The sequence below is a fragment of the Mercenaria mercenaria genome, unplaced genomic scaffold (assembly GCF_021730395.1).
Source record: "Mercenaria mercenaria strain notata unplaced genomic scaffold, MADL_Memer_1 contig_3940, whole genome shotgun sequence".
NCBI lineage: Eukaryota > Metazoa > Mollusca > Bivalvia > Venerida > Veneridae > Mercenaria > Mercenaria mercenaria.
The window spans coordinates 65,323-74,203 of record NW_026462129.1 but is presented as its reverse complement, the minus strand read 5'-3'; positions in this window follow the sequence as shown (position 1 = coordinate 74,203).

The window sequence follows — 8,881 nt, the reverse complement described above, 5'->3', positions numbered from 1 at the left end:
AGTTTATAAATAAAAAAATAAACATCAAATATTTGTAAATTATCAAAAGAGAACACGATGCGGAAACCGTACATCATAGTGCTTTTTTCGTGACTGTAAAATCTAAAGTTAATCGCTACGCTTTCCTATTTTATGGTGTGATTACTTTTAAAGCGTAAGACTCTTGCTTAGTCGTGCCCATGAAAGATAGGTACTTAGCGTTCTGTCTTCAGACAAGTTTTTGAGTGCATTGATGTACATATACCTGAGACTGACACTATATTATTAGGTTATTTAACATTGTTCTTACAATACGAAGGTATATTTGGACGAGTACCCAGCTGAAGAAAAACATATTGGAACAGCCGCTAGGCGAGTCCAATATGGGTTTTCCAGCTGGGGTACGAGTCCAAATATATCTCGTATTGTACAATACAAAGTTTAATAACATTTTTATTCTATATCGATTTTATTTTAGTTTAAATTAAAAATGATACACTGAATATTGAAAATCTGCATTTTCTGTATTTTCCTGATTTCAAGACGCATAATTAAACTGTATACATAGAGCGCCTACTTTACTTGATTTACATTTGGAACATTTTTACGCGTTTCAGGCTTTATTGTTACCATGGGACTGTTAAACTGTCCAAATACGGAAAAAATACAGGTATTTTTGTACTACGCACGTGCGTTTAATACTGTATTATATTGTGCGGGCACGTGTTTGAAATAAACGTTTACGATTTGATAAATAAAATATATATACTTTTCTTTTTGGAAGAATAATTATGTTATATTTTATACCATCTGGTATTTTATCACTAATGTTTCATAGCAGTGAGTTATTGCATTTCCACTGTCTTGTCTAACTTGATGAAAATACAGTAAGTGCGAGGTTAGCATGCCAAAGTTTCTTTAATATAGGTTACTGAGCGTTCTTAGGAGGTGAACCTTATTATGTTATATATTACGTGCTATGTACACTATATATTGTCTTGCTTGTAGGCGGCGTTACTTTCCTCCTAATCCACCCCCTAATTGTACGCCCCACCTTTCCTTTTACTTTGAGTGAGGTTAGGTAACCACCATATACTGGCTAGAGAGTTTGGGGTTTGCTTTTGATACCCGCCGTCCCTCAGCGTTGCCCAACTGTGTTGTTTTGTTATACATGTCTGTTTGATTTGCTTTGTACTTTTGCTTTCTCACTTGCCCAAACACCTCACCCATTGTATATTCCATACCCATTTTTGCATCTTCAGTATAAATAAAATGTACGTGTTGTTGGATTTTTGAAGTGTCCCGTCGGCTTTATCTTTTAACTACAGTTTCAATTCAATACGGGAAATGTATGACTCTGGTCGTATTAGATGTGCTCTGTGTTTCCGGGAAATCTACCCGTGCCTTTTGAGGTTGATAATTGGTCCATAAGTGAACAAGAGCTACTAGTTAAAATATAAACTTTTCCTTTGACATAGTAATAATTTAGTAACTAAAGCTGTTAGAAAGAAATGTTTGTCTTAATTTTCTCAAAAATGTTGATAATCTTTCAAGTTTCAAGATCTGCCAAGGTTTACACATTGGTTAACAACAATAAAGACCTTTAAATGTTATCCAACTTTTCCATCAAATATTTTTTATATTTTACTACCTAAACCTAATTCTAAACAGTAACAAAAATATAAATATACGTCTAGAATTTACAAATTTCATAATAAAGCCAGACTTTGGAATATATTTAACTTTCGTTTGATATTCAATTTCAATTATTCAGTAATGCATTAATATCATTTTAATTGACTACTACCGTTTTTAAAAAGTTCACAAAAAATACACATGAATGTTTTGCTTTTATCAAAAAATGCATGTATCATTTAGAAAGATGTGGAAAAGTAGGTGTATGCCGAAGGTTTTTATGTTGTTCTAACAAACATCAATACATTATATAGGCATAGGAAATAGAGATCAATATAATTGCACCTTTACTAATCCTACCAGGTGTTCTGTATTACAAAAGTGCTACTATTGTGACATTTTGATACAAGCAAAACTGTTTTATCTGCTCTATTAATTACTTACTAGTATTTCATTTTATCACTGGCTTGTTAAAAGTTATTTTTTAACATATGTAAGTTGACAGAATCATAGGAACCATGTTTTAAGGGGTAAATCTAACACAAAATAATAAATCCTAAATGTTTTTGTTGTGCAAAAACAAAAGTATGAATTTGTGTCTAAAACAGTTTTCATTTTCCACTCAATTGTGTATTGCAAGGGGAATAAACTAATAGATATCTCTGCTTATAAGTACTAGCTTAAGGCAAGAGTTGTCATTCTTTGTGGATCACAACTTTAGATTAAAAATTAAAACTTCTGTTATTGATATTAACAAAACTATCATAAACTTCACACTTGTGAAATCATTGTTGGTTATTTCAAGGACTTGGCAATCAATTTCTAGACTTTATTTAAGGTATTACTATCATTGACAATTTTAGGGTCTATCTCTACATTATAAACACCAGACTTTATTTTAACGAGACTTTTAGATGTTAATAGTCAGCTGTTACAGTTGCGCACATACACCATTTTAATTCAGCCGCGAGTATATTCTTCTGGAGTGAGGAAATTACTGAAGATGATGACGGTAATGTAGTCAAATATACCACAATTTTGTTTCATGATGTTTTACATTATAACGCAATTAGTTTTAAAAGTGAGCTGGAGTCCAAAATAAAAAAATCAAATCATTCTCGAGACCTGTATTTTGAAATTACAGCTGTAAAAGACTTGTAAGTGGAAAATTACCAGCATTGTTCCATGATGATAACCATTTAGACAGGATGTATTTTTTGATATTTGGCCTTAAATCTGTATATGTCTGGATATGTGTGAGTGTGTGTATGATTGTGTGGGAGGTTGTTTGTATGAGTATGTATGTTTGAGAGGCAGGTGATTGATGTGAGATTTAAAAAGAGATGTATACCAAACAAATGATAGTATATGAGCATCATATTATAAAAATGAAATAATAGCAATAGACACATACTTGATTAATTAAACTTGTTGGTAATATTGTATTGTATTATGTAAACGTTATTGTTATTGTCTGTATGATGTACATGAAGAGGAAAAATAGATATTAAAAGAAATCTCCAATGTCAAAGATTGACTATGTAAATAAGACAGACATTTTGAAAGTACAGAAGCACACATGGATAGGCTTATATTATGAAACTGTTATTTTTAATTCATATTTTCTTCCCATCTAAAGAATATTAGCAGTATTAATGTTAAGATGATACAAGAACGTAAATCAGGATAACATAATTTAAAATTTGCACATTTATGATGCAATTTTATGTTGAAGCACACTCTTTCATCTTCGTTATATTTTATTCCTTTGTTTGGAAAGCCCACGTCAGTCCTTAAAACAAAGTTACAAATTTAGGTTATACATTTATTGGAAACAGGTAGGTAACAAAATGCACATAAAAATGAAATGTATTGACTGACTCGTTGTACAGGGATTGAATGTAGCTATTACTTAATCCAAAATCGGTTTACAAGATAATCCCAAAGCCGTTGTGCGTTAGTTCTGATAACATACGCTAGGGTCTACATGCTAATTTTACATTGTTAAAAGCGTATTACAAATTACTAATATAAATCACTGCTATATTTCTAACATGTTAAAAACCATTACATAATCTACTTCAATTATGAATCTACACAAAAATTCTAAGATCGCCGAAGTTATATTGAAAACGTTAGTTGTAAATCATAACTAAAATCATTTATGTAAAAATATATATTCATATATAGTGTTAACAATATCAGGAACTGTTGTAATCATACATGTAATAATATTGCAATTCCTGTGAACAAAAATACATAATGCTCAGCTTTTGTAAGGAATGCCTATCTGCTTTAAAATGATAAAATATTGCCTACTGTAACGTTTTCATACAACTCCTTAACAGATGGAACTTCATAGAATGTTCTGCGCTGTGGAGCGAAGTCCACACAGTCATTTAAAATACGATTAAAATATGCTTATTAATAATAAGCGTTGTTTGACATGCTACACACTCAGGTTGATTTTCTTTATTCAAAAGATAAGAATAAGTCAAACGGGTATGGCCAACTTCCTCCCTGCGAGCAGATCTTTTCCCTTGTTGCCATTCACCTAAAGTAGGTTTATATATATCATGAAGTTTATTGAACGAAGCATTGTTCCATGATGATTACCATTTAGATAGGATGTATTTTTTTTTTAATTTGGCCTAAAATCAGTATATGGTAATTACAAATTTGTTTGTGGTAATGAAAGGGATTACTTTGCTGCAGTATCAGCATACTCGTTTCCATGAATACTAACAGACATTTACGGATTAAGTCTACGTGGACTGTGAACACCTAGGACGATCGATTTTTCAAGGGGACCGTCTCAACATAATAATTTTAATTTATGTTTGGTAGGAAAACATTTCTATAATGATGATAAGGTCTGGCTTAATATGTCACTGCACAGGATAATACTTGGATTTGTCTGTCCGTCCGTCTGTTCGCCAGAGAAATGTTTTGTTATACATATCGCAAAAAGTATTTGAACTAGCGTCATAACACTTTCCTGAAATGTTCTTCAATATTATAAGTTGCGCATCTGCGACAAAGTTGAAAAGATGAGCTAGTCTGATCGCAATGTATCCGTATTCCATCGTCGTCGTCGTCCAACATACAAAAATCTAAACTGGGTCAGTTGGAATCAAAATGTAGGTCAGCAGGTAAAACATTGTGAAAACTGTAGAAAACATAATATCTTGCGTCTCCATTCCTTTGTTGTTATTATACGCCCGAAGGGACGTATTTTGGGATACCACAGGTGTTCATTTGGCTGTCTGTCTGTTTGTCTGTCTGTCTGTCCGTCTGTCTGTTAACAATTTCGTGTCGACTCCGCTCCTTGAAGGATTTTAAACAAATTTGAAACAAATGTTATCCACATCAAGAGGACGTGCAGAGCGCCTGTATCAGGTGGATTGCTTTAAGGTCAAGGTCACACTTAGGGGTCAAGGTCATATGACTTTGTTTCGTGTCCGCTCTGTAACTCTTGATCTGTATGAGGGATTTTAAAGAAACATTGCACAAATGTCCACCACATCGAGTCGACGTGCAGAGCGCATGTTTTGGATGGCTAGATACAAGGTCAAGGTCACACTAAGGGGTCAAAAGTCATATAACTTTGTTTCGAGTGCGATGTGTAACTGTTGAATTGCTTGAAGGATTTTAAAGAAACTTGGCACAAATGTTCACCACATTGAGACGACGTGCAGAGCGCATGGCTCGCTTCAAGGTCAATGTCACACTTAGGGGTCAATGGTCACATGACTTTGTTTTGTGTTTATGTTGCTTTGCATTGCGGTGCTCCTGGTTTTATTTGGCATACCCATTTTTTGTTCACTTACAATATTTTTTTATTGAATTACTTCCCTTTTATGTTACTATAAATAGGTTATTTTGTAACATTTTTATTATTGGCCGTAGGGAAAAAACCGATACCACTTTTCTGTGGTACAACATGGATGGTACCTGCAAAGTTAAGGTGTATTTTGACATATCTGTACCTGGTAATGATTTTAGTGGACCTAGAGTTTTTCGGGGAATTTCTTCCCTTTGTTGTCCTTTTCGTTTGGGCTTCAACAGTAAAGTTCTTTAAATTTTGCTCCCATCCCCTGATATAATCCTTCGGGCGTATATTGCCCCGCTTGGCGGAGCACTTGTTATTTCTGTATTATCCGCGTTAAAGACTTTGTATTCGTATAACTTTATTGTTTTAATTTGTCAGTAGTGGATGGACGAAGAGATGGACAGCTTTTTTACTAGATAAATGAACGGAAGATAGGAAAATAATCAAAATAAAAAATCTTCCGATTTATACCGTATTATGGCATAAACATGAATTAAATGAAATTCATTTCTTGTTGACAGTTTTCAGTTTATACACTCAATCCGTTATGTTTACTTCTACACACAAGGGATGCACAGACATGTACGTAGAAACTAGGCCTTCAGACTGTTGAAAAGGTATTTCTATGATATGACCTATCGACTGACTTTTATATCCCAGATAACTGTATTTTAATTTTTTATACATTTAAAAAGAGAAATGTTCTGTCTTTGGACTAAATTTCATAAAGAAAATGTGGCATCTAGAGTAAGTATAAAGTTTTCAAAAAAGGTAGATAATTAAAAAATGGGACGACCTAGATTATGGTTCCTTGTCCCTACACTCCTTCTCACTTACTTCTATCAGTTTGTAAAATATGAAATCTATCTTGCATAGTATTCGAGTTATGCCCCAAAGAAGGTTTAAAAATGGAGATTATCAAAAAATGCGACCAACTACAGTTATGGTTCCTTGTCACTGCACTTCCTTTCAATGAGGTCTAACATTGTATAAAGTTACGACTTGGTATCTTCAATACTTATTTAGTTTATCATCCGGTCAAGAAGTGTCAAAAGGGAGATAATTCAAAGGTGCGACCACATAGAGTTATAATTTCTTGTCAAATCAGAGTTATGGGGGTTGATTTTCCTTGTGTAGACTTCGATAGTAAATAACTATTTTAAGTTTCAAGTCAAAAGCTTTAATAGTAACAGAGATATTTGAAATTATCAAAAATTTTAACAAAATGATCTAAGTTAAAAAAGGGCATAATTCTGTCAAAATCCAAACCAGAGTTATGGGGATTGCTTTCCTTGGTGTAGATTTCGATAGTTAATAACTATTTTAAGTTTCAAGTCAATAGCTTCGATAGTAACAGAGATATTTGTCTTTATCAAAAACTTTAACCAAAAATTCTAAGTTAAAAAGGGACATAATTCTAACAAAATTCAAATCAGAGTTGTGGGGATTGTTTCTACGCGTGTAGACTTAAATAGTAAATTAGTATTTTAAGATTCAAGTCAATAGCTTTGATAGTAACAAAGAGATTTGACTTGATCAAAAAAAAATAACAGAAAATTCTTAATTAAAAAGGGGCATAATTCTGTCAAAATCCAAATCAGAGTTATGGGGATTGCTTTTCTTGTTGTAGATTTCGATAGTAAATAACTATTTTAAGTTTCAAGTCAATAGCTTTGATAGTAACAGAGATATTTGACTTTATCAAAAACTTCAACCAAAAATTCTAAGTTAAAAAGGGGCATAATTCTATCAAAATTCAATCAGAGTTATGCGGATAGTTTCGCCTGGTGAAGCCTTTGATGGGAAATAAATATTTTAAGTTTCAAGTCAATAGCTTCGATAGTAACAGAGATATTTGCCTTTATCAAAAACTTGAACCAAAAATTCTCAGTTAAAAAGGGACATAATTCTAACAAAATTCAAATCAGAGTTATGGGGATTGTTTCTACGCATGTAGACTTAAATAGTAAATTAGTATTTTAAGATTCAAGTCAATAGCTTTGATAATAACAAAAATATTTGACTTGATCAAAAAAATTAACAGAAAATTCTTAATTAAAAAGGGGCATAATTCTGTAAAAATTTAATCAGAGTTATGGGGATTGATTTTCCTTGTGTAGACTTCGATAGTAAATAAGTATTTTAAGTTTCAAGTCAATTGCTTTGATAGTAACAGAGATATTTGACTTTATCAAAAACTTTAACCAAAAATTCTAAGTTAAAAAGGGACATAATTCTATCAAAATTCAAATCAGAGTAACGCAGCATGTTTTTCCTGGTGTAGACTTCGATAGTAAATCATTATTTTAAGTTTCAAGTCAGTAGCTTTGATAGTAACAGAGATATTTGACTTTATAATAAAATTTAACAGAAAATTCTTAATTAAAAAGGGGCATCATTTTGTAAAAATTCAAATCAGAGTTATGGGGATTGTTCTTCCTTGTGTAGACTTTTATAGTAAATAACTATTTTAAGTTTCAAGTCAATAGCTTTGATAGTAAAAGAGATATTTGACTTTATCACAAACTTTAATCAAAAATTCTAAGTTAAAAGGGGCATAATTCTATCAAAATTCAATCAGAGTTATGGGGATTATTTCTCCTGGTGTAGACTTCGATAGTAAATAAATATTATAAGTTTCAAGTCAATAGCTTTGATAGTAACAGAGATATTTGACTTTATCAAAAACTATAACCAAAAAATGCTAAATTAAAAAGGGGCATAATTCTGTAAAAATTCAATCAGAGTTATGGAGATTGTTCTTCCTTGTGTAGACTTTGATAGTAAATAAGTATTTTAAGTTTCAAGTCAACAGCTTTGACAGTAACAGAAATATTTGACTTTATCAAAAATTTGAACCCAACGGAGACGCCGACGCCGACGCCGGAGAGAGTGCAATAGCTCTACTTTTTCTTCGAAAAGTCGAGCTAAACACAGGCACATCCAAATCTATATCACCTACCGCATAGTGATGATATAATAACTCAAACCCTATTACCGTTATAAACACTTTTTCGTATCGCGCATAATATAACTAAACTATGTTGAGACGGTCCCCTTGAAAAATCTATCGCCTTAGGTGTCCACAGTCCACGTAGACTTAATCCGTAAATGTCTAACATGACTAGGTACCAAACGAACTAAGACAGACTTTGTGATGATAGTGAATGAACCCTACGAAGAATATTTTGAATGGAATTTTTTTCCATGTTTCGGTTATGAATTAACTTTAAAACAGAAAGCGAGTCAGATAATAAACTTTCCTTTACTATATTCTGATATACAATTAAGTGCTAAATCCATAGCTTTTGCCTCGGCTGAAAATATTGTTGTGTTATTTGGCAAAGGTAATTTTGATTGATGAAGGTGGCTGACAGCAGCACAACCAACCTTTATAATATTATTATCTTTCAAACCGTCAGTGTAAATTACAAA